At 45.3% G+C, this 24,273-nt stretch overlaps 1 protein-coding gene across 1 annotated transcript in view; it reads right to left on the bottom strand.

Moving 5' to 3' along the window:
* LOC139265986 (carboxypeptidase B-like) overlaps positions 1 to 7,710 on the bottom strand; it is a 108,429-nt gene extending 100,719 nt beyond the window's left edge. Inside the window, exon 1 of the mRNA XM_070883675.1 lies at positions 7,671 to 7,710. The gene's annotated coding sequence lies outside the window, so the exon portion shown is untranslated. The remainder of the gene's footprint in view (positions 1 to 7,670) is intronic.
* Positions 7,711 to 24,273: the final 16,563 nt, after the last annotated feature.

The raw sequence follows: 24,273 nt of genomic DNA, 5'->3' as shown, positions 1-24,273 counted from the left end.
AGGACTCAAACCTGGCAAGTACTGTAAATAGAATGGCGCCTTTCACAGGCAGAACGGTTGAACATGAATCTGCCCAGGGCAGAGCGTACAGGCCCCCGAGTCCTTTAACTCAGAGTCCGCTGAGATGTGCAAACATAAGTTGAGTAGCACCATGCTGGCGTTGCGGAGGTAATCACAGGCTCATCTGTGTCGGTTCAGAGACTATGTGTGCAAAGGCTGCAGCACAAAGGGCCACCTCCAGCAAATGTGCAAAAGAGCTGTGACTCACCACGTGGAAGAGGAGTCAGCATAGAAACATAGAAACATAGAAAATAGGTGCAGGAGTAGGCCATTCGGCCCTTCTAGCCTGCACCGCCATTCAATGAGTTCATGGCTGAACATGCAACTTCAGTACCCCATTCCTGCTTTCTCACCATAGCCCTTGATTCCCCTAGTAGTAAGGACTTCATCTAACTCCTTTTTGAATATATTTAGTGAATTGTCCTCAACAACTTTCTGTGGTAGAGAATTCCACAGGTTCACCACTCTCTGGGTGAAGAAATTCCTCCTCATCTCGGTCCTAAATGGCTTCCCCCTTATCCTTAGACTGTGTCCCCTGGTTCTGGACTTCCCCAACATTGGGAACATTCTTCCTGCATCTAACCTGTCTAACCCCATCAGAATTTTAAACGTTTCTATGAGGTCCCCTCTCATTCTTCTGAACTCCAGTGAATACAAGCCCAGTTGATCCAGTCTTTCTTGATAGGTCAGTCCCGCCATCCCGGGAATCAGTCTGGTGAACCTTCGCTGCACTCCCTCAATAGCAAGAATGTCCTTCCTCAGGTTCGGAGACCAAAACTGTACACAATACTCCAGGTGTGGCCTCACCAAGGCCCTGTACAATTGTAGCAACACCTCCCTGCCCTTATACTCAAATCCCCTCGCTATGAAGGCCAACATGCCATTTGCTTTCTTAACCGCCTGCTGTACCTGCATGCCAACCTTCAATGACTGATGTACCATGACACCCAGGTCTCTTTGCACCTGCCCTTTTCCTAATCTGTCACCATTCAGATAATAGTCTGTCTCTCTGTTTTTACCACCAAAGTGGATAACCTCACATTTATCCACATTATACTTCATCTGCCATGCATTTACCCACTCACCTAACCTATCCAAGTCGCTCTGCAGCCTCATAGAATCCTCCTTGCAGCTCACACTGCCACCCAACTTAGTGTCATCCGCAAATTTGGAGATACTACATTTAATCCCCTCGTCTAAATCATTAATGTACAGTGTAAACAGCTGGGGCCCCAGCACAGAACCTTGCGGTACCCCACTAGTCACTGCCTGCCATTCTGAAAAGTCCCCATTTACTCCTACTCTTTGCTTCCTGTCTGACAACCAGTTCTCAATCCATGTCAGCACACTACCCCCAATCCCATGTGCTTTAACTTTGCACATTAATCTCTTGTGTGGGACCTTGTCGAAAGCCTTCTGAAAGTCCAAATATACCACATCGACTGGTTCTCCCTTGTCCACTCTACTGGAAACATCCTCAAAAAATTCCAGAAGATTTGTCAAGCATGATTTCCCTTTCACAAATCCATGCTGACTTGGACCTATCATATTACCTCTTTTCAAATGCACTGCGATGACATCCTTAATAATTGATTCCATCATTTTACCCACTACCGATGTCAGGCTGACCGGTCTGTAATTCCCTGTTTTCTCTCTCCCTCCTTTTTTAAAAAGTGGGGTTACATTGGCTACCCTCCACTCCATAGGAACTGATCCAGAGTCAATGGAATGTTGGAAAATGACTGTCAATGCATCCACTATTTCCAAGGCCACCTCCTTAAGTACTCTGGGATGCAGTCCATCAGGCCCTGGGGATTTATCGGCCTTCAATCCCATCAATTTCCCCAACACAATTTCCCGACTAATAAGGATTTCCCTCAGTTCCTCCTCCTTACTAGACCCTCCGACTCCTTTTATATCCGGAAGGTTGTTTGTGTCCTCCTCAGTGAATACCGAACCAAAGTACTTGTTCAATTGGTCCGCCATTTCTTTGTTCCCCGTTATGACTTCCCCTGATTCTGACTGCAGGGGACCTACGTTTGTCTTTACTAACCTTTTTCTCTTTACATATCTATAGAAACTTTTGCAATCCGTCTTAATGTTCCCTGCAAGCTTCTTCTCGTACTCCATTTTCCCTGCCCTAATCAAACCCTTTGTCCTCCTCTGCTGAGTTCTAAATTTCTCCCAGTCCCCGGGTTCTCTGCTATTTCTGGCCAATTTGTATGCCACTTCCTTGGCTTTAATGCTATCCCTGATTTCCCTTGATAGCCACGGTTGAGCCACCTTCCCTTTTTTATTTTTACGCCAGACAGGAATGTACAATTGTTGTAGTTCATCCATGCGGTCTCTAAATGTCTGCCATTGCCCATCCACAGTCAACCCCTTCAGTATCATTCGCCAATCTATCCTAGCCAATTCACGCCTCATACCTTCAAAGTTACCCTTCTTTAAGTTCTGGACCATGGTCTCTGAATTAACTGTTTCATTCTCCATCCTAATGCAGAATTCCACCATATTATGGTCACTCTTCCCCAAGGGGCCTCGCACAACGAGATTGCTAATTAATCCTCTCTCATTACACAACACCCAGTCTAAGATGGCCTCCCCCCTAGTTGGTTCCTCGACATATTGGTCTAAAAAACCATCCCTTATGCACTCCAGGAAATCCTCCTCTACCGTATTGCTTCCAGTTTGGTTAACCCAATCTATGTGCATATTAAAGTCACCCATTATAACTGCTGCACCTTTATTGCACGCACCCCTAATTTCATGTTTGATGCCCTCCCCAACATCACTACTACTGTTTGGAGGTCTGTACACAACTCCCACTAACGTTTTTTGTCCTTTGGTATTCTGCAGCTCTACCCATATAGATTCCACATCATCCAAGCTAATGTCCTTCCGAACTATTGCCTTAATTTGCTCCTTAACCAGCAATGCTACCCCACCTCCTTTTCCTTTTATTCTATCTTTCCTGAATGTTGAATACCCCTGGATGTTGAGTTCCCAGCCCTGATCATCCTGGAGCCACGTCTCCGTAATCCCAATCACATCATATTTGTTAACATCTATTTGCACAGTTAATTCATCCACTTTATTGCGGATACTCCTTGCATTAAGACACAAAGCCTTCAGGCTTGTTCTTTTAACACCCTTTGTCCTTTTAGAATTTTGCTGTACAGTGGCCCTTTTTGTTCTTTGCCTTGGGTTTCTCTGCCCTCCACTTTTCCTCATCTCCTTTCTATCTTTTGCTTTTGCCTCCTTTTTGTTTCCCTCTGTCTCCCTGCATTGGTTCCCATCCCCCTGCCATATCAGATGGCTGTGAATCCAGTGCAGATTATGAGGAGATGGCTAGAGAGTCAGCTCAGTCCCAAGACGAAGTGTTTGGAGTATATACCTGCCCAACAGATTGTCCTTCAGCGATAATGGAAGTCGAGATAAATGGTGTTTTAGTCTTCATAGAAGTGGACTCGGGGGCGAGTTAGTCAGTAATGAGCCAGGAAGCCTTTGAGAGGCTATGGAACGATCAAGCTGAATGACCCAAGCTGCTCCCGGTTCAGGCAAAGCTGCGCACCTACACCAAGGAACTGATATCAGTTGTTGGTAGTGCGGATGTAAGTGTATCCCATGATGGCGCAGTGCACAAGTTACCTCTGTGGATTGTTTCAGAGGATGGACCAATGCTACTTGGAAGAAGATGGATGGGGAAGATTCATTGGAACTGGGAAGACTTCATCCCTCCAGCGATCGACGTCCCCCGTGCTCAGAGACAGAGCAAGCCCCCATCTTCGGTTGGACCAGGCACCGGAGAGCAGATCCGCGCAGCCCCCGAGGCAAAGACCGCTCATCACGACTGCGTGGCGATGATCCGGCTGAGACGACCTGAACGCACCTTCAGTGGCAGGACTCCTGGGGAGGAAGATTAGATCCGAGGGCGCCTTCCCAGCTTCACTGGCAGAATCCCAGGGAAAGAAGATCATGGCAGTCGACATCATGGACAGGGAAAAGATGGCGTCCAAACCACGAGTTGCAGCGCTAATGGAGCAACGACATGTGGTTCCACACAAGGAAGATGATTGGGGTAAAAGTACTAAGGCCATTTTAAAGGAGGCCAGCAATCCGCCATTTTTGGATGAACTGCTTGAAATTGATAACCTGTGTATAAGTCCAGCTGTAACAAGCAAAATGTTGTTGAGCAATGTCGGGTGCAAATTGCAATCAGCCAATGTAGCAAATGAACACCTAACGATCGTATACAGGTCCAGCGGGCTACCTAATGCTGTAGCCTGTGTCCCCGGGACCAGAACTGTTATGTCTCAAATAAAGCAACGTATTGTAGACTTGAGTAAATGTGACCTTGGTCTCTTTATTCGGACTCCAGAGTGCCAGCACAGGATTGAAGGCCTGCACAGTGCTCCCAAGGGATGCTGGAATCCCTTGGGACTCCAACAGATGCGCCCTCTGGTGGTGGTGGAATGCTGGTTACAAGGTGTGCATGCATAACATCACTCCCCCCAAAGTCAATAGTACACTTATTTACAGGGTGAGACGATCTGGGGCTTTCTGCTCCCCAGACGATTGTCTCGGTACAAACACTGGTGCAGGTGAGTTGGTTGGGCCTTCGCTGGGCTGCTGCACAGCTGGCCTTGCTGCGCTGCTGGGGATGATGCAACAGCTCAAATACAATACTAGACCTTGTGGAGTCATTCATAAGAGTATTAAAGACATAACAGATACTGAAACTGAGCCAATCACAACAACATTTAAGATGGAATGAAACACTCAAAGAAGTAAAATGTTAAAGGGAAAGAGCAGGGACATGGGATCACGGTAGGGAGTTGTGTCGGGGGAGGTAAGACCAGCACAGGTATGAAGGACCAAGAGGCTTCCTTATGTGCCGATATTTCTATGATTCTGTACCAGCTTTGCATTGACTGGATACTTTCAGCGAATGGCCAGTAACCCCACTCAAATCCTTTCCTTCTCCACCTTTGTCTACATCTTGGGGGTAAGTTTGTGAGGCTGTGCTGCCGGTATGGAGAATCACTGAGGGTGAGTACAGTAATGGAGTTAGGACTATCACCTGTAGCCTGACTTGCGGACGACTGGGACCGGAGCTTCAGAAAATCACCACCAAAAGTTTGCCTGCCTAGTACAGGATTCACTGCCTCAATAGGAAAATGATTAACCTCAGCTTCTGTGAATTTGTATTCTTCTCTCAACTGTGGCTCAGTGGTTGAGACCTCAGCACAAAATCCAGGCCGACACTCCCAGTGCAGTGCTGAGAGAGTGCTGCACTGTCGGAGGGGCAGTACTGAGAGAGTGCTGCACTGTTGGAGGGGCATTGCTGAGAGAGTGCTGCGCTGTCGGAGGGGCAGTACTGAGAGAGTGCTGCACTGTCGGAGGGGCAGTGCTGAGGGAGTGCTGCACTGTCGGAGGGGCAGTACTGAGGGGGTGCTGCACTGTCGGAGGGGCAGTACTGAGGGAGTGCCGCACTGTTGAAGGGGCATTGCTGAGAGAGTGCTGCGCTGTCGGAGGGGCAGTACTGAGAGAGTGCTGCACTGTCGGAGGGGTAGTACTGAGGGAGCGCTGCACTGTTGGAAGTGCCATCTTTCGGGTGAGACGTTAAACCGAGGCCCAGTCTGCTCTCTCAGGTGGATGTAAAAGTTCCCATGACACTATTTCAATGAAGAGCAGGGGAGTTCTACAATAGTCCTGGCCAATATTTATCCCTCAACCAACATCACTTAACAAGCAGATTATCTGGTCATCATCTAATTACTGTATGTGGGAGCTTGCTGTGCGCACATTGACTGTCGCGTTTCCTACAACAGGGACTACACTTCAAAAAGTACTTCATTGGCTGTAAAGTGCTTTGTGACATCCTGAGGTTGTGAAAGTTGCTATATAAATGTAACTCTTATAATGAGTCACTTACTTTTATGGTTGTATTTAATTTATGCATCATGGGTACTAGTGTTAGATTAAACAGTTACAAATAGTAGGTTTATTATCTGTCATGTTAACAGTGATTTTAAAAGAGGCAACACCTTTATAAAAGCATGTTTCACAAACCTTTTCTTATAGAATCATAGAATCATAGAATGGTTACAGCATGGAAGAAAGCCATTCGACCCGTCGAGCCTGTGCCAGCTCTCTGCAAGAGCACTTCAGCTAGTCCCACTTCCCCGCCCTTTCCCCATAGCCCTGAAAATGTTTCTCGTTCTGGTACTTATCCAACTCCCTTTTGAAAACCACGATTGAGTCTGCCTCCACCAACCTCTCCGGCAGCGCATTCCAGATCCTAACCACTCGCTGTGTGAAAAAGTTTTTCCTCGTGTCGCCTTTGGTTCTTCTGCCAATCACCTTAAATCTATGTCCACTGGTTCTCGACCCTTCGTCAATGGGAACAGTTTCTCTCCCTCTATCTATGCTGCCTTGCTTGGGAAGCACTGGGTGGCATATGTCTCACACACAGGTGAAGCACCTTAACATGATTTTTAGTTTTAAACAAAACAACAAAAAGTAAACACGTTCTCATGAAGACACTGCCCCTTTAATGATCGAGGGCACAGTGTCTCATTTTCTCTTGGGTCTAGAGCTTGCCCTGGCAGAGGGCATTGAAGACATTTGAAACAGGATGTATCACAAGTCCCTAACCCAACTCATCCAATTTTCTGTCCATTAATTTAAATGGGTGGTAACATTGGCCGGTGGTATTACCGACGTGTGAGTGGTGTGACATTGCCCAATTTTATGTTCCATGCAGTCAATTCTTTATTTCAAGTGTCGAAAATCTGCCCCTATACATTTTCACGATTCCGGAGAATTTCTACAAATTTTTGAGATCTTTCACAAATATCTGAATCACACAGGTGAATTTTTACTTTAATCGCTGTCCATTTTACACCCTGCCCGATTCTCGTTTCCATGACGCCCGCGATGCTACCCGTTTATGCACGGCGTTAAAAGTGAAAACTCACCCCTTACACCTTACCCGAGCCTCTGATTATGGTTACATACATACATACATAGGATCACATAGGCTACACGACACAGAAACAGGCTATTCGGCCCAACCAGTCCATCCCGCCGTTTATGCTCCACTCGAGTCTCCTCCCATCTTTCCTCATCTAAATCAATCAACATAACCCTCTATTCCCTTCTCCGTCATACTGCTAGTGAGAAATACGCATAACTGACATTGTCCTATAAATAAACATGAACTTTGTTCGTTTGGAGATTGCGGCTAATTATACCATTCTCATCTCGATAATCACCGAACCCTTCACTGAGAAGAAGCCTGCAGTAGAACCAAAACGTTCTCAGACAGCGACGATAGTAATTCCCCCATCCTATGCCAATCTGCGAAATGTGTCATGAGAAAGGTGCACGTGAAACAAAAGTGCTTTAAGCATGCACAAAAAATGCCCCCACAATGCTGAGAGTGCAGCTTCCTCGCAAAATCAAATGCAGGAGTAAATATTTCTAGGGACGGGGATGAAAACACTGGCAATCGCCCTGGCTACAATTCTACAAGAGCGACGGGTAAAGAGGGTGGGGGGAAGTATAGTGCTGGAGCCTTCTAAGAAGAACGATGACTTCCTTACCTGACCAGTGAGCGGTTTGCTCGGAATTCTCAAGAATTCTCAGTCTGTTTGGGTGCTGAGGCTGCTGACTGAGGAAGATGGGCACATTACTGCAGGTAGACTACTGGAAGAGTGACTACAGATCCTCTTTTATACTGTGCCTGACACCCACGGGGGAGGAGCCGACACCGCCAGGCGCAGGTAGAGATGAACCTCCCCTCTCCGATCTGCAAGGACCGATTGACTCTGCCGCTCAGAAGCAGTGAGGCATTTACAGCCCAATTTCCTGAGAGCTGTTTATTGCTGGCTGCCGTGGTTCATTTGCTGTGCAGCGCTGGTCTCCGGAAGCCTGGGGTATGACTCTTATTTCTAGTTCGTTTGTAATCCTCTTTTGCGTCAGTAATTAAGTTCTGAGAATAACGGAAATGATCACAAAATAGGGTTTCATGTCCTCCAGAAATATTCTGTTTTAACCCTGTAGTGGCCAAATCTGTTTTACAGCACCCAGTTTCTGCATACATCTCACTTAATAACTGTGTGCATAATATCTACTTAAATCATCCTATTGCTTTGATGTACTAATATGATCTGTTTTTTTGACTTCAGTTTCTGTAAAGCAACAACTTACATTTATATTGTGCATTTAAAGAGGTAACCTGAGAGACGTTTTTAAAGCTGTGAAAGGTTTTGATAGGATGGAGTAGATGTTTTCACTTGTGGAGGCGGGGAAATCCAAAACTAGGGGTCAAAATGTGTGCTTCACAGCAGCATAATCAGAAAAAGATGGACACAGAGCCAAACAAAGTCATTCCTTCCATCAGTTGTCAATGATGAAATCAATAGAAGTAAAAACGGCTGGACAATCCGCATCACCAGTTTTACACCCGGCAGCAAGATCGAAATCTGCCATCCCCCCACCTCCAACAATGTTTCTGCCTTTGAGGAACTCTCTCCCTCAACACCTCTGAATTATCAGCTCCCTCCCTGGTTTCAGTGAGTCGCACACTCGTCTCTGCATCAGAAGGTTATGGGTTCAAGTCCCCAAGTTCCGCTCCATGACTTGAACACATAAATCTAGGCTGACGCTCCACTGCAGTGCTGAGGGAGGGCTGCACTTTCCTGGCTTTTGGATGAAACGTTAAACCGAGGACCCGTCTGCCCTCTCAGGTGGATGTGAAAGATCCCATGGCCTTATTTTGAAGAAGCGCAGGGGAGTTATTTATTTATCCCTCAATCAACATAACAAAACAGATTATCTGGTCATTATCACATTGCTGTTTGTGGGAGCTTGCTGTGCGCACATTGGCTGCCGTGTTTCCCACATTACAACAGTGACTACATCTTTGGGTATTGTGTAATGAGAGATGATTAATTAGCAATCATGTTGTGCGAGGCCCCTTAGGGAAGAGTGGCTATAATACGGTAGAATTCTTCATTAAGATGGAGAGTGACACAGTTAATTCAGAGACTAGGGTCCTGAACTTAAAGAAAGGTAACTTTGATGGTATGAGACATGAATTGGTTAGGATAGACTGGCAAATGGCACTTAAAGGATTGACAGTGGATAGGCAATGGCAAACATTTAAAGATCACATGGATGAACTTCAACAATTGTACATCCATGTCTGGCATAAAAATAAAACGGGGAAGGTGGCTCAACTGTGGCTAACAAGGGAAATTAGGGATAGTGTTAAAAGGAAGAGGCATATAAATTGTCCAGAAAAAGCAACAAACCTGAGGACTGGGAGAAATTTAGAATTCAGCAGAGGAGGACAAAGGGTCTAATTAGGAGGGGGAAAATAGAATATGAGAGGGAGCTTGCAGGGAACATAAAAACTGACTGCAAAAGCTTCTGTAGATATGTGAAGAGAAAAAGATTAGTGAAGACAAATGTAGGTCCCTTGCAGTCAGAATCAGGTGAATTTATAATGGGGAACAAAGAAGTGGCAGACCAATTGAACAAATACCTTGGTTCTGTCTTCACTCACCATCATCATGACACCCTCGGAATCGAGGAAGACTTGCTTGCACTGCTGTAGTGAGTTTTTTGGTGGCTGAACAGTCCAATACGAGAGCCACAGACTATGTCACAGGTGGGACAGATAGTCATTGAGGGAAGGGGTGGTGGGACTGGTTTGCCGCACGCTCTTTCCGCTGTCTATGCTTGATTTCTGCATTCTCTCGACTTTGAGACTCGATGCGCTCAGCGCCCTCTCGGATGCACTTCCTCCATAGAAACATAGAAACATAGAAAATAGGTGCAGGAGTAGGCCATTCGGCCCTTCGAGCCTGCACCGCCATTCAATGAGTTCATGGCTGAACAAGCAACTTCAGTACCCCATTCTTGCTTTCTCGCCATACCCCTTGATCCCCCTAGTAGTAAGGACTACATCTAACTCCTTTTTGTATATATTTAGTGAATTGGCCTGAACAACTTTCTGTGGTAAGAAAGAGCAAAGGAAAGACCACTTAGGGTGGTCTTGGGCCAGGGACTCCCAGGTGTCAGTTGGGATGTCGCACTTTATCAGGGAGACTTTGAGGGTGTCCTTGTAGCGTTTCCACTACCCACCTTTGGCCCATTTGCTGTGAAGGAGCTCCGAGTAGAGCAATTGCTTTGGGAGTCTTGTGTCTGGCATGCAGACTGTGTGGCCTGCCCAGCGGAGCTGATCGAGTGTGGTCAGTGCTTCAATGCTGGGGATGTTGGCCTGAATGAGAACGCTGATGTTGGTGCGCCTGCCCTCCCAGGGGATTTGTAGGATCTTGTGAAGACAGCGTTGGTGGTGTTTCTCCAGCAACTTGAGGTGTCTACTGTAAATGGTCCATGTCTCTGAGCCATACAGGAGGGCAGGTATTACTACAGTCCTGTAGACCATGAGCTTGGTGACAGTTTTGAGGGCCTGATCTTCAAACACTCTTTTCCTCATGTGGCCGAAGGCTGCACTGGAGACGGTGTAGGATCTCGTCGTCGATGCCTGCTCTTGTTGATAGGAGGCTCCCGAGATATGGGAAGTGGTCCACAATGTCCAGGGCCGCGCTGTGGATTTTGATGACTGGGGGGGCAGTGCTGTGCGGTGAGGACAGGCTGGTGGAGGACCTTTGTCTTACGGATGTTTAGCGTAAGGCCCATGCTTTCGTTCGCCTCAGTAAATACATTGACCATATCCTGGAATGCAGCCTCTGTATGTGCGCAGACGCAGGCATTGTCTGCATGCTGTAGCACGATGAGCTTCACAAAGGAAGACACAAATAACCTTCCGGAAATACTAGGGGACCGAGGGTCTAGCGACAAGGAGGAACTGAAGGAAATCCTTATTAGTCAGGAAATTGTGTTAGGGAAATTGATGGAATTGAGGGCCGATAAATCTCTAGGGCCTGAAAGTCTGCATCCCAGAGTACTTAAGAAGTGGCCCTAGAAATAATGGATGCATTGGTGGTTATTTTCCAACATTCTATAGACTCTGGATCAGTTCCTATGAATTGGAGGGTAGCTAATGTAAGCCCACCTTTTAAAAAATGAGAGAACGAGAAGACAGGGAATTATAGACCGGTTAGCCTGACATCGTGGTGGGGAAAATGTTAGAATCAATTATTAAAGATGAATTAGCAGTGCATTTGGAAAGCAGTGACAGGATTGGTCCAAGTCAGCATGGATTTATGAAAGGGAAATCATGCTTGACAAATCTTCTAGAATTTTTTGAGGATGTAACTGGTAGATTTGACAAGGAAGAACCAGTGGATGTGGTGCATTTGGACTTTCAAAAGGTTTTTGACAAGATCCCACACAAGAGATTGCTGTGCAAAATTAAAGCACATGGTATTGGGGATAATGTACTGACATGGATAGAGAACTGGTTGGCAGACAGGAAGCAAAGAGTAAGAATAAACGGATCCTTTTCAGAATGGCAGGCAGTGACTAGTGGGGTACCACAGGGCTCAGTGCTGGGACCCCAGCTACTTACAATATACATTAATGATTTGGATGTGGGAATTTGAGTGCAATATCTCCAAGTTTGCAGATGACACTAAGCTGGGTGGTGGTGTGAACTGTGAGGAGGATGCTAAAAGGCTGCAGGATGACTTGGACATGTTAGGTGAGTGGGCAAAAGCATGGTTGATGCAGTATAATGTGGATAAATGTGAGGTTATCCACTTTGGTGGCAAAAACACGAAGGCAGAATATTATCTGAATGGTGGCAGATTAGGAAAAGGGGAGGTGTAACGAGACCTGGGTGTCATGGTACATCAGTCATTGAAAGTTGTCATGCAGGTACAGCAGGCGGTGAAGACGACAAATGGCATGTTGGCCTTCATAGCGAGAGGATTTGAGTATAGGAGCAGGGAGGTCTTAATGCAGTTGTACAGGGCCTTGGTGAGGCCACACCTTGAATATTGTGTACAGTTTTGGTCTCCTAATCTGAGGAAGGACATTCTTGCTATTGAGGGAGTGCAGCGAAGGTTCACCAGACTGATTCCTGGGATGACACGACTGACATATGAAGAAAGACTGGATCGACTAGGCTTATATTCACTGGAATTTAGAAGAATGAGAGGGGATCTCATAGAAACATATAAAATTCTGACGGGATTGGATAGGTTAGATGCAGGAAGAATGTTCCCAATGTTGGGGAAGTCCAGAACAGTCTAAGGATAAGGAGTAAGCCATTTAGGACCAAGGTGAGGAGAATCTTCTTCACTCAGAGAATTGTGAACCTGTGGAATTCTCTACCACAGAAAGTTGTTGAGGCCAGTTCATTGGACATATTCAAAAGGGAGTTAGATGTGGCCCTTATGGCTAAACGGATCAAGGGGTATGGAGAGAAAGCATGAATGGGATGCTGAAGTTGCATGATCAGCCACGATCATATTGAATGGTGTTGCAGGCTCGAAGGGCCGAATGGCCTACTCCTGCACCTATTTATTTTCTTTCTTTTTTTGAGTTTACTTTACTTTTTGAGTTTGCTTTCGACAGCTCCGCCTCCCTCGTCCCCCACCCCGATCCCTCTCTTCATTTTCACTCCCCCCACCCCATCCTGTGTCCACTCTTTTTTGCACCACCTTGTAAAGTAATTTGTGATGTCTTGCTGCAGAAATCTAAGTCGCTGATGTTACTGCAAAAAATACAGCTACTTCAGCTGCTAAGATAAGTCTGTTCTACTTACTCCTTGTGACATTCCTGGGGAAAGTTTGCTGATTGTCCAACCAATATATTTTCTACATTATCTGTGTCTATCTGCACTATCCTCTCCGTGCATTATGCCATGGAGTTGACCCTGCTCTCCCCAGTGTAAAACAGAGGTAGGTCAACAACAAACAGTAATTAGCAACTTAAGTGCTATTAAGGCTTTTTTGAAGAAGGGCCAAGCTGGATCTTTGCCGCCTTCAGACAGTGGGCCAAGTTCAAGTCACAAATCAAGTTGCAATCCGGTCTTTCGTAAAATGAACATTTACTCTGGTTCATGTTTCGGCTAATCGGAACTTAATGTTTGCCAATTGCCTTATATTTTGACTCAGAATTTGTTGCCAAAATAACTGAGTTTAATAACACTCGCCTTTATTAATGTGTAAAATGGAATGTGGCCTTTATTGCAAGGGGGATAGAATATAAAAGCAGAGAAGTCCTGCTGCAACTGTACAGGGTATTGGTGAAGCCACACCTGGAGTATTGCATGCAGTTTTAGTTTCCGTATTTAAGGGAGGATAAACGTGCATCGGAGTCAGTTTAACGAAGGTTCTCGAAGTTGATTCCTGAGATGAGGGGGTTGACTTATGAGGAAAGGTTGAGCAGGTTCGGCCTATACTCATTGGAGTTTAGAAGAATGAGAGGTGATCTTATTGAAACATATAAAAGACAAGGAACATGCAGAGAGGAGTTTTCCCCTTGTGGGGGAATCTAGAACTAGGGGGCATAGTTTCAGAATAAGGGGTCACCCATTTAAACTGAGATGAGGAGGAATTTCTTCTCTCAGAGGGTCGTAAATCTGTGGAATTCTCTGTCCCAAAGAGCTGTGGAGGCTGGATCATTGAATATACTTGAGAGAGCAGACTGGGCCTCGGTTTAACATCTCATCCGAAAGACAGCACCTCTGACAGTGCAGTGCTCCCTCAACACTGCACTGGAATGTCAGCCTATATTTTTGTGCTCAAGTCATAAGAACATAAAAACTTAAGAACATAAGAACATAAGAAATAGGAACAGGAGTAGGCCATACGGCCCCTCGAGCCTGCTTCACCATTCAATATGATCATGGTTGATCCGATCATGGACTCAGGTCCCCATAACCCCTTATTCCTTTATTGGTTAAGAAACTGTCCATCTCTATCTTAAATTTATTCCATGTCCCAGCTTCCACAGCTCTCTGAGGAAATGAATTCCACACATTTACAACCCTCTGAGAGAAGAAATTCCTCCTCATCTCTGTTTTAAATGGGCGGCCCCTTATTCTAAGATCATGCCCTCTAGTTCTAGTCTCCCCTATCAGTGAAAACATCCTCTCTGCATCCAACTCGTCAAGCCCCCTCATAATCTTATACGTTTTGATAAGATCACCTCTCATTCTTCTGAGCTCCAATGAGTTGAGGCCCAACCTACTCAACCTTTCCTCATAAGTCAACCCCCTCATCCCCGGAATCAACCTAGTGAATCTCCTCTGAACTACCTCCAAAGCAAGCATATCCTTTCGTAAATATGGAAACCAAAACTGCACACAGTATTCCAGGTGCAGCCTCACCAATATCCTATATAACTGTTCCAAGACTTCCCTGCTTTTATACTCCATCCCCTTTGCAATAAAGGCCAAGATATCATTGGCCTTCCTGATTACTTGCTGTACCTGTATACTAACCTTTTGTGTTTCTTGCACCAGGACCCCCAGGTCCCGCTGTACTGCAGCACTTTGCAATTTTTCTCCATTTAAATAATAATTTGCTCTTCGTTTTTTTCCGCCAAAGTGCATAACCTCGCACTTTCCAACATTATTCTCCATCGGCCAAATATTTGCCCACTCACTTAGCCTGTCTATGTCCTTTTTCAGGTTTTTTGTGTCTTCCTCACACATTGCTTTTCCTCCCATCTTTGTATCGTCAGCAAACTTGGCTACGTTACAATCTGTTCCTTCTTCCAAGTCGTTAATATAGATTGTAAATAGTTGGGGTCCCAGCACTGATCCCTGAGGCACCCCACTAGTTAATGATTGCCAACCCGAGAATGAACCATTGATCCTGACTCTCTGTTTTCTGTTAGTTAGCTAATCCTCTATCCATGCTAATATATTATCACCAACCCCATGAACTTTTATCTTGTGCTCTAACCTTTTATGTGGCACCTTGTCAAATGCCTTCTGGAAGTCCAAATACACCACATCCACTGGTTCCCCTTTATCCACCCTGTTCATTACATCCTCATGAATGCCAGCAAATTTGTCAAATATGACTTCCCCTTCATAAATCCATGCTGACTCTGCCTGACTAAATTATGCTTTTCCAAATGTCCTGTTACTGCTTCTTTAAGTAGAAGTGGACTTAAACCCACAACCTTCTGACTCAGGTGATCGTGCTACCCACTGAGCCACTAAATACGCCACAGCTCGTTGGACGATTTGCACCGCTCTGCCTTAGCCTCGCAAAAAATGGCAGCACGCCCTCAACCTCCCTGCTATTTTTAAGAACTTGCTGCATTTGCACATTAAACTTGGATTAAACTTGCCACAGAAAGTTAGAGCTTGTACTTAACAATTTAAGAACCCTTTTAACGACGTGATAATTGTTAAGGTAAGGTCAATCATTCTCTCCAGCCCACAAACGGAACTATTTAAACTGTTGAGTGTCATTCCTACAGGTCGATTTAAATATATTTTTTTAACATTTTACATTTTACATTTTACATTTTTTTTCTCTTTCAATCTAGTCTTTCTTTCCCTTTCTTTATTTCGCTCTGCACCTAATTTGACTCTAATTCACCCTATTTCCTTCTCCATTGTTCTTCTGTTCCTTTCTCAATAGTTAAGTCTCATTGGATAAGGAAATATACCTTAATATATTATAAATGAAGGTAGACTGTTGGTCCTGATGTTCACTAAGTCCCAGATGCGGTAATGCTTGTTGCCCTCGCCAATGCTGTTATGAACTCGCGGTTCCAACAATTTGCGGGGCAAACAAATCTTCAAGCTGGAGGGGGAGGGAAAAGGCCTAACTCACGGAGCAGGCCACGGGCTGCTCCACTCCAGCAAGATCTGAGCCATTGAGTTTGTTCTTTGTAGGAAAAGCCCATTTTGTAAGGTGCTCCATTTGCAGATCAGGGCGACAGTGAGTAAACATCACCAACACATCCATCTTGCCCCATTTGATTTGTGCTAAATGGCCATTGGATGAAAACCTCAGAGGGGAGGATTTTGTCAATCGGGCCACTGGCGGGCTGGCAAGGTGGATGGACCAGCAGCCTGATCCCTACATTTGTGGAGGCACATATTTTCCATTTCATGGACCCCGCCTCATTGACATAAGTCCCGCGAGCTGCAAGCCCGCAATGGGCTCCCTGCTGCAGCCTGGCAGCTCTGGGCCAGCACGATATAGGGGTGATCGGAGGCTGACCCAGCTGCTGGGCCTCGACTGCGGGGGAAAGGGGTGCGCGAAAGAAAAAAAAAGTAAGAACTTGCATTTATATAGCGCCTTTCACAGGTTCAGCATGTCTCAAAGCGCTTTAGAGCCAATGAAGTACTTTTGAAGTGCAGTCACTTTTGTCGTGTTGGAAACATGTCAGCCAAATTGCAGCAGCAAGCTCTCACAAACAGTAATGTGATAATCTGTTTTTTAGGTGTTGATTGAGGGGTAAATATTGACCGGAATAGTACTGTGCAATCTTTTATATCCACGTAAGAGGGCAGGCTTGTATAAACATCTCATCTGAAAGACAGCACCTCTGATAGTGCAGCACTCCCTCAGTACTGCACTGGAATGTCAGGATAGATTATGTGTTTAAGACCCTGGGGTGAGGGAGCCCTGGTTGGCAGCAGCCCATGTTAGTCTTGTGGAGCCCACTAGAGTACTCCTGCTTCTCCTGGCCCCACAGAAGTAATTACACTTACCTAATTTAGGCCTCTTTCACTTGCCTAGCAGGTTTTACCGAGCGGAACGCCCACCCTGCATGCTCCACCCAGTTGGGTGTTAAAATTGCTTCAAAAAACTGGATACATCATAGGATCCCGCTTGGCCTGGATTCCCGCCTAATGCAGGTAGACACCTGAACCGCCCAATGGCAGGTCGCTGGAAAAGTGGCAGCGGAGCGAGAACACCTCGATTCTAACTGTGCAACCCTTCCCCCACTTGCTCCCCCCCCCTCATTTCTGACGGGCAGAGGGAGTTAAAATCCCTTCTTCCATGGAGGAGATTTTCAGTTCAGGCCCAAAATGGTCACAATATTGAGAGTGGGCCTGTGGCGCTCGCTCAATGCCACAGCTTCTGAAAATAGTTTGGGCTTGTTCCCAGTGAGCTGTAGGGCCTGCTAGAGGGGGAGAAGATCCTGAGAACGAGGGTCGGGGGGTCAAGAATGGGCTGGCAGGTTAGGCCTTTCAACGCCTGGAAAAAGTGGGACTTCATCGCCCGTTTATCTATAAAATTTACAGTCGTGGTTCTGTAACCACGATTAAACAGCCTCCTGCCTGTTCTGGGTGGGCATAGAAACATAGAAAATAGGTGCAGGAGTAGGCCATTCGGCCCTTTGAGCTTGCACCACCATTCAATATGATCATGCATGATCATTTTTGCAACTTCAGTACCTCATTCTTGCTTTCTCTCCATACCCCTTGATCCCTTTAGCCGTAAGGGCCATAACTAACTCCCTTTTGAATATATCTAATGAACTGGCCTTTCTGTGGTAGAGAATTCCACAGGTTCACAATTCTCTGAATGAAGAAGTTTCTCCTCATCTCGGTCCTAAATGGCTTACCCCTTATTCTTAGACTGTGACCTCTGGTTCTGGACTTCCCCAACATCGGGAACATTCTTCCTGCATCTAACCTGTCCAATCCCGTCAGAATTTTATATGTTTCTATGAGATCCTCTCTCATTCTTCTAAATTCCAGTGAATATAAGTCTAGTCGATCCAGTCTTTCTTCATATGTCAGTCCTGCCATCGCAGGAATCAGTCTGGTGAACCTTTACTGCACTCCCACAATAGCAAGAATGTCCTTCCTCAGACCAAAACTGTACACAATATTCAAGGTGTGGCCTCACCAAGGCCCTGTACAACTGCAGTAAGACCTCCCTGCTCCTATACTCAAATCCTCTCGCTATGAAAGCCAACATGCCATTTGCCTTCTTCACCGCCTGTTGTACCTGCATGCCAACTTTCAATGACTGATGAACCATGACACCCAGGTCTCGTTGCACCTCCCCTTTTCCTAATCTGTCACCATTCAGATAATATTCCGCCTTCGTGTTTTTGCCAGTAAAGTGGATAACCTCACATTTATCTACATTATACTGCATCTGCCATGCATTTGCCCGCTCACCTAACCTGTCCAAGTCACCCTGCAGCCTCCTAGCATCCTCCTCACAGCTCACATGGGCATGCTGGGCACCCATTACAGGCCTGCCTGAAAATTGAAACAGTTGCACAAGGTTGCCACCAGAATTCCCTCTGTCGATCGCACATTTCCCAGACGGGAGAAAGGAGGTGACCTGATTGAGGTCTTTAAAATTCTGAAGGGGTTTGATAGGGTAGGCATAGAGAAGACGTTTGCACTTGTGGTGGGGTGGGGGGGGGGAGGCGTCCAAGACTAGGGGCCATTAAGATAAGATAGTCACTGATACATCCAATAAGGAATTCAGGAGAAACCTTGTTACATTGACAGTGGTGAGAATGTGAAACTCGCCACCACAGGGAGTGGTTGAGGTGAATAGCAGAGATGCATTTCAGGGGGGAGCTAGATAAACACATGAGGGAGTAAGGAATAGAGGGATATGTGGTTAGGGTCAGATGAAGTGGGTGGAGGCTCATGTGGCTTGGACCAGTTGGGTCAAATGGCCTGTTTCTGTGCTGTACGTTCTGTGTAAAACAACAGGTTGATAGTCCCCCCACTCTTCCCCCCCCCCCCCCACCCCGCCCGCCCCACCACCCCGCCCTCATAGTCTTCCGATTAATACCAAAGCATAGGCAGGCAGCCATTGCAAACTACTGGGGCATCATCTAATGACCATTTTGGACAAGGTATTGGGGTGAAGTGAATTAGTGGCAGCAGCCAAGGCGTGAGATACATGGGAAGCATCTTACAGGATTATTAAATTAAATAAGCCCTGGACTTGACAACCTGGTTACCATTATGAATAGGTCCTCGTTGGTTGAGCCTGAGTACTGCGCCTGCAGCGGTGTTGTATAATAAAATCAAAATAACAGGCACTTGAGTATTACAAATGCCTCTTTAAACTCTATCTTTCCCATTGCCATCAGGAGAAGCCTCTGTAAGCCTTACAGATCCTCTTCCAAAAACTGTCAGATAAGTTCTTGCAGGTTATATTTCCATTCCCAGTAACAACAACTTACAATTATATCGTGACTTTAACTGTACAACGATGCACGACACGGCACAGGAACATTATCAAATAATATCCCTCAACCAACACCACTAAAAATAGATTATCTGGTCATTATCACATTGCTGTTTGTGGGAGCTTGCTGTACGAAATGTGGCTGCTGCGTTTCCTACATTACAACAGTGACTACAATTCAAAAAATACTTCATTGGCTGTAAAGCACTTTTATTATGTCCTGAGATGGTGAAAAGCACTATATAAATGCAGATCTTTCAAATCAAATTTGACACCAAGCCACATTAGGAGATATTAGTACAGGCGACCAAAAGTTTGGTCAAAGTGGTAGATTTTAAGGAGCATCATAAAGGAGGCGAGAGATCTAGAGAGGCGGAGAGGTTTAGGGAAGGAATTCCAGAGCTTAGGGCCCAGGCAGCTGAAGGCACGGCCGCCAATGATGGAACAATGAAAATCTGGGCTAGAGACCAGAATTGGAGAAACGCAGAAATCTCACTTCGCAGGAGCATTATTAAAACAAAATTTGACACCGAGCCACATAAGGTGATATTAAGACAGATAAAAGAGGTAGGTTTTAAGGAGCGCCTTAAAGGAGGAGAGAGAGGTATAGGGAGGGAATTTCCTTACTAAAAAGACTTGGGTTTATATCGCGCCTTTCATGACCACCGGACTTCTCAAAGCGCTTTACAGCCAATGAAGTACTGTAGTCACTGTTGTAATGTGGGAAACGTGGCAGCCAATTTGCGCACAAGCAAGCTCCCACAAACAGCATCATCCATCAACATAGGCGGTCCCTCGAACGAGGATCACTTGCTTCCACACGCGTTCACAGGTGTTTCGATGAAGGACCCGATGTTCCATAAAAACTTAGAAAATAGGTGCAGGAGTAGGCCATTCGGCCCTTCGAGTCTGCACCACCATTCAATATGATCGTGGCTGATCATTTTTTTTGTGGGAGCTGTCCTGAATTCCAATTGAGGGAGTGGAAGATGCCTGTATGTGAATATTTTTTAACGTGTGGTGACCGTTGCACACATAGCCACCACATGGGCTTGACGGAGCTTGGTCCAGTGGCAAGGATTAACCAAGACGACTGGAGACCTGCTCTGCTGCATGGACCTAGTGCGCACATGTATCACAGTGTGGGCTGGCCCGTGCTGCCCCTGGGCCTTTGGCTCCTCTGGGCCTCATCTGTCGCACCTCCGCCACGATCTCTCACCGCTCCTCCGCCATAAACATTCACCGCATCTCGCCACAAACACTCACCGCTCATCCGACCCGGCCGTCCCACAAATAGCAATGTGATAATGACCAGATAATCTGTTTTTGTCATGTTGATTGAGGGATTAATATTGGCCCCAGGACACTGGGATAACTCCCCTGCTCTTGTTTGAAATAGTGTCATGGGATCTTTTACATCTACCTGAGAGAGCAGACAGGGCCACGATGTAACATTTCATCCGAAAGACAGCACCTCCGACAGTGCAGAGCTCCCTTTATGTGCTCAAGTCCCTGGACTGGTGTGGAAATGTATTTTTATCTAAGCTGATACCATACGGTATTTGGGTGCCCGTTGCAATATATATATAACAAAATGGAGTCCTGGTCCTTTCAGAACTTTCTGCATTTTTAGCAGTCAGCTTGCATAAACAGCTAAACCTGGTTTGAGATGGCTGATGGCCATCAGACAGCTAGGAGACAAGTCATGCTGAGACAAGTACCCCCCCCCCCCCCCCATGGTGCTCTCCTATTGTCTACACGACAAGAGTTCCATGTCACCCCACTCTTTTCTTCTAGACTCAAACCACCAGCCATTATCTCTTGTAGAGACCTCATCCATTTGATGCAAACAGATAAACTGACTAGGAAGCTGAACAATCCTGACACAATTCAAGACAGGTAATAGCTCATTACCCCACACTCATGGAGTAATGGCCGGCTGGCCAACTAATAACCCTGACAAAAGGAAATATCTGGAAACCATGTCAGGACAAGGATGTAGTAATTAACTCTTTATCTATATTCACTGACTACGAGACAGAGCCAATACACAGGGAGAGGCCATAACTTGGGTTTTACTGTATAAATATCTTGTGAAACTGTACCATTTCGGAGGTGTTCACTTAGCCCTTGAATGAGTGTGACCTGCCCCTTGCTAGCAAGTAAATTAAAGAAATTTCTGCCGGAGCTGTAAGTGTCGGAGTCATTCTTTTCGGAGGTCGAGACTTTGACAGTTACTTCTTGGAGGTTCCACCGAGATTGCATACTCTCTGTCCTGTGAGTAAAACGGATACAGGCATAGTGCCTCTCCAGTGAAAGGCTTCAGTGGCCAAACAAGGTGAGCCTTTTGCTCGCAAGAGGTTTCTTCACTGTTGAATCGCATATGTAATCTGTTGTCCACAGGGGAGGTACTGCAATCTACAAGACACGACATTTAAAAGCTAAAGTTATTTTTTTTTAACCATTTCTTTCTCAGCTTGCAAGCAGAAGGGAACGGGTTCTGGAAAAATCTCGAAACAGCCCGGGGAAGGTTTCAGTAGGTAAGGTAGAAACAGCGCTAGTCGATCGAAAAAGGTTCCTGAAGGTTCTTATGTGATAAGAGTAGGAAAAAAAAGAGAAGCGCCATCGATCAAAGGTTCTTATGTGATAAGAGTTAGGGTATGGAACCATAAGTTTTATCAGTTTTATAAGTTTTATTAGGATAAGTTAAGGACTCGGTCTGTAGTGGCGTACAACGCAGACTGAGAATTGATTATTTGTTTAGATAGAGTGTAAGGTTATGATTTGTGTACTCGCGTGAATATTGTTTGTCCTAGTGTCCTTGTTATACTGTTGTGTGCAATACCTTTGTGCGACATTGCTATTAGAGAAACGGGAAGAGTCACTAGGGAAAATTGTGATTCGGGAAAAAAAAACAAGGATTGATTAAGAAAAGAAACACTAACTGATTGATCAACTATGGTTGGTTCGTGCCAACATATCTCACACACCCAGACTGAGCCCGAATTAAGAGTCTTTTCAGGCCACGTAACGGCCAGGAGAAGTGGGCGTAGAGAACTCGGTTGGCCGAAAGGATTGTGAGATCAGAAACTGTGGAAAATCTTAATCGTCCAGAATGGGGGCTGGAGCAAGTAAACCACCACCAAAAAGGACCCCAGCCCATTTTATGCTCCAGAATTGTGGTCAGTCTTCAATTGACCACCTAAGAGAATGGGTAAAATGGACTACGGGTGAAAACAGGCCATTTCCACCCGATGGTTCATTTAATTTAGAGAGAACAACATGTCTAGAGGAGTGTCTTATAAACAGAGATCCAGGTAGAAGAGAAAAAAAAAAGGAAAGTAATAGAAAAGGCCTGGGTTCCGATTCTTCAAGCCCATGTAAAATTAACAGAGGAAGTAAATCAAATGTAAAAAAAAAAGAGAACCTGATAGTGACTTATGGATTCAAAAAAAAAATAAAGCTAGCCAAAAAAGAAGCTTTATTGAATGGAGAGAGACTTTTGTGAATGTCTTGTCTTTGAATGAGAGTGCGTGAATGTCTTGTCTTTGAATGAGAGTGCTTCTGTGTTTTTTCTTGTGTCTGGAAACCTGTTTGGAAAGGTTGTGGAGCTGCCTGTTTGTTTTAGCTCCACCCACTTTTTCAAACAAAGTGAAGTTTTTTAACCCTTCATAGTGTTGTCCTGTATGTGGGAAGTTTAAGACATTTTAAGTTAGAAGCGCAGGTGTGGATTTATTCGGATGAGAAGTTACGGAGCTAGGAAATGCACAAAGGATAGGTTTGTTGAGACATGGTCCCGGTGGTTAAAAGTTGTAATGCCTTGGGAAGTTGTAATGCCTTTTAAAAAAAAAAGCCTTTGTGGGTCTCTCGAGGTGCAGGCTGGGGGAGTACACTCTCATTGTCCTTGGTGTAAAATCTTGGTACAAAAGATTCCAGCTCAGTAAGAGGATTTTTTAAGATAGAGTGGCAGTACAATATTTGAATTGGGATTTTGAGATATTTCAGGTGATCTCCTTGATCAATATTTTGGGTGTATTGGAAAAATCTTGGGTTTGGAAGCCTTTTAATAAAATTAGAAAACAAGTACTTTACATTCTGTGATCTGTGAATCACTATAAGCATAAATGAGAAGTCCGTGTAACACACCGATTCTTCCAGTTCAGAAGCCCAATAGTGACAAATGGAAGTTTGTCCAAGACCTACGAGCTGTGAATGAATCTACTATATTCTCACAATGCTTAAAGAAGGATTTGGAATGAAGTATCCCGGAATGCTTTCCAGAGTCTTAAGCAGCCCCTCACTTCAGCACCAGCCTTGGGATTACCAGATTACACTAAGCTATTCAACTTATTTGTGCATCACAAGTCGGGTTTTGCACAATCTGTTTTGACTCAGTTACATGGGGACAGGCAGCGGCCGGTAGCGTATTTCAGTACCCAACTAGACCCAGTGGCACGCGGACTACCAGGATGTCTTCCTTCGTTGGCAGCAGCTTATTATGCTATGCGACAGGCTCAGGCAATAACCCTAAATCATCAGACCATTTTGTATATCCCACACTCTGTCGAGATCTTACTTACTAAATGTGCCACCCAACACCTAACCTCCGCAAGAACCACTAAATATGAAGTTGAACTGTTATCAAATCCGAACCTTATAATTGCTCAGACCCGCCACCTACTATTAATGACGTGCTGACTTTTCAGACACAGGCCAGTACGGAGGTGGTGGTGACCTGGACGAAGGATCAATGTTATAAAAATCCAGCGTGGTGGCACCCAGATCCTTACTTCCATAGATTGCCCGATGTGTTCATACGTTCACACGTGCCGGCAAAGGGGGAATTATATTTTTGCAACTTGGTATGCACCAGGTATTTCGGCAATTGTAGAACAAATCTGAAAATTGTGTTACCTGTCAGACAATGAATCCGGGTAAGACGGAAAAAGTAGAGTCTGCCTCCCACCCAAATCCAGTCGGGCCTTTTGTACATTTACAAATGGATTTTATTGAATTACCTATGTGTATGGGATTCAAGTATGTATTAGTTATTGTAGATGTGTTCTCGAGATGGATTGAAGCC

The sequence above is a fragment of the Pristiophorus japonicus genome, chromosome 6 (genome assembly GCF_044704955.1).
Source record: "Pristiophorus japonicus isolate sPriJap1 chromosome 6, sPriJap1.hap1, whole genome shotgun sequence".
NCBI classification, from domain to species: Eukaryota; Metazoa; Chordata; class Chondrichthyes; family Pristiophoridae; genus Pristiophorus; species Pristiophorus japonicus.
The sequence above is the reverse complement of the archived record's forward strand: the minus strand, read 5'-3'. Positions and strand labels throughout refer to the sequence as shown.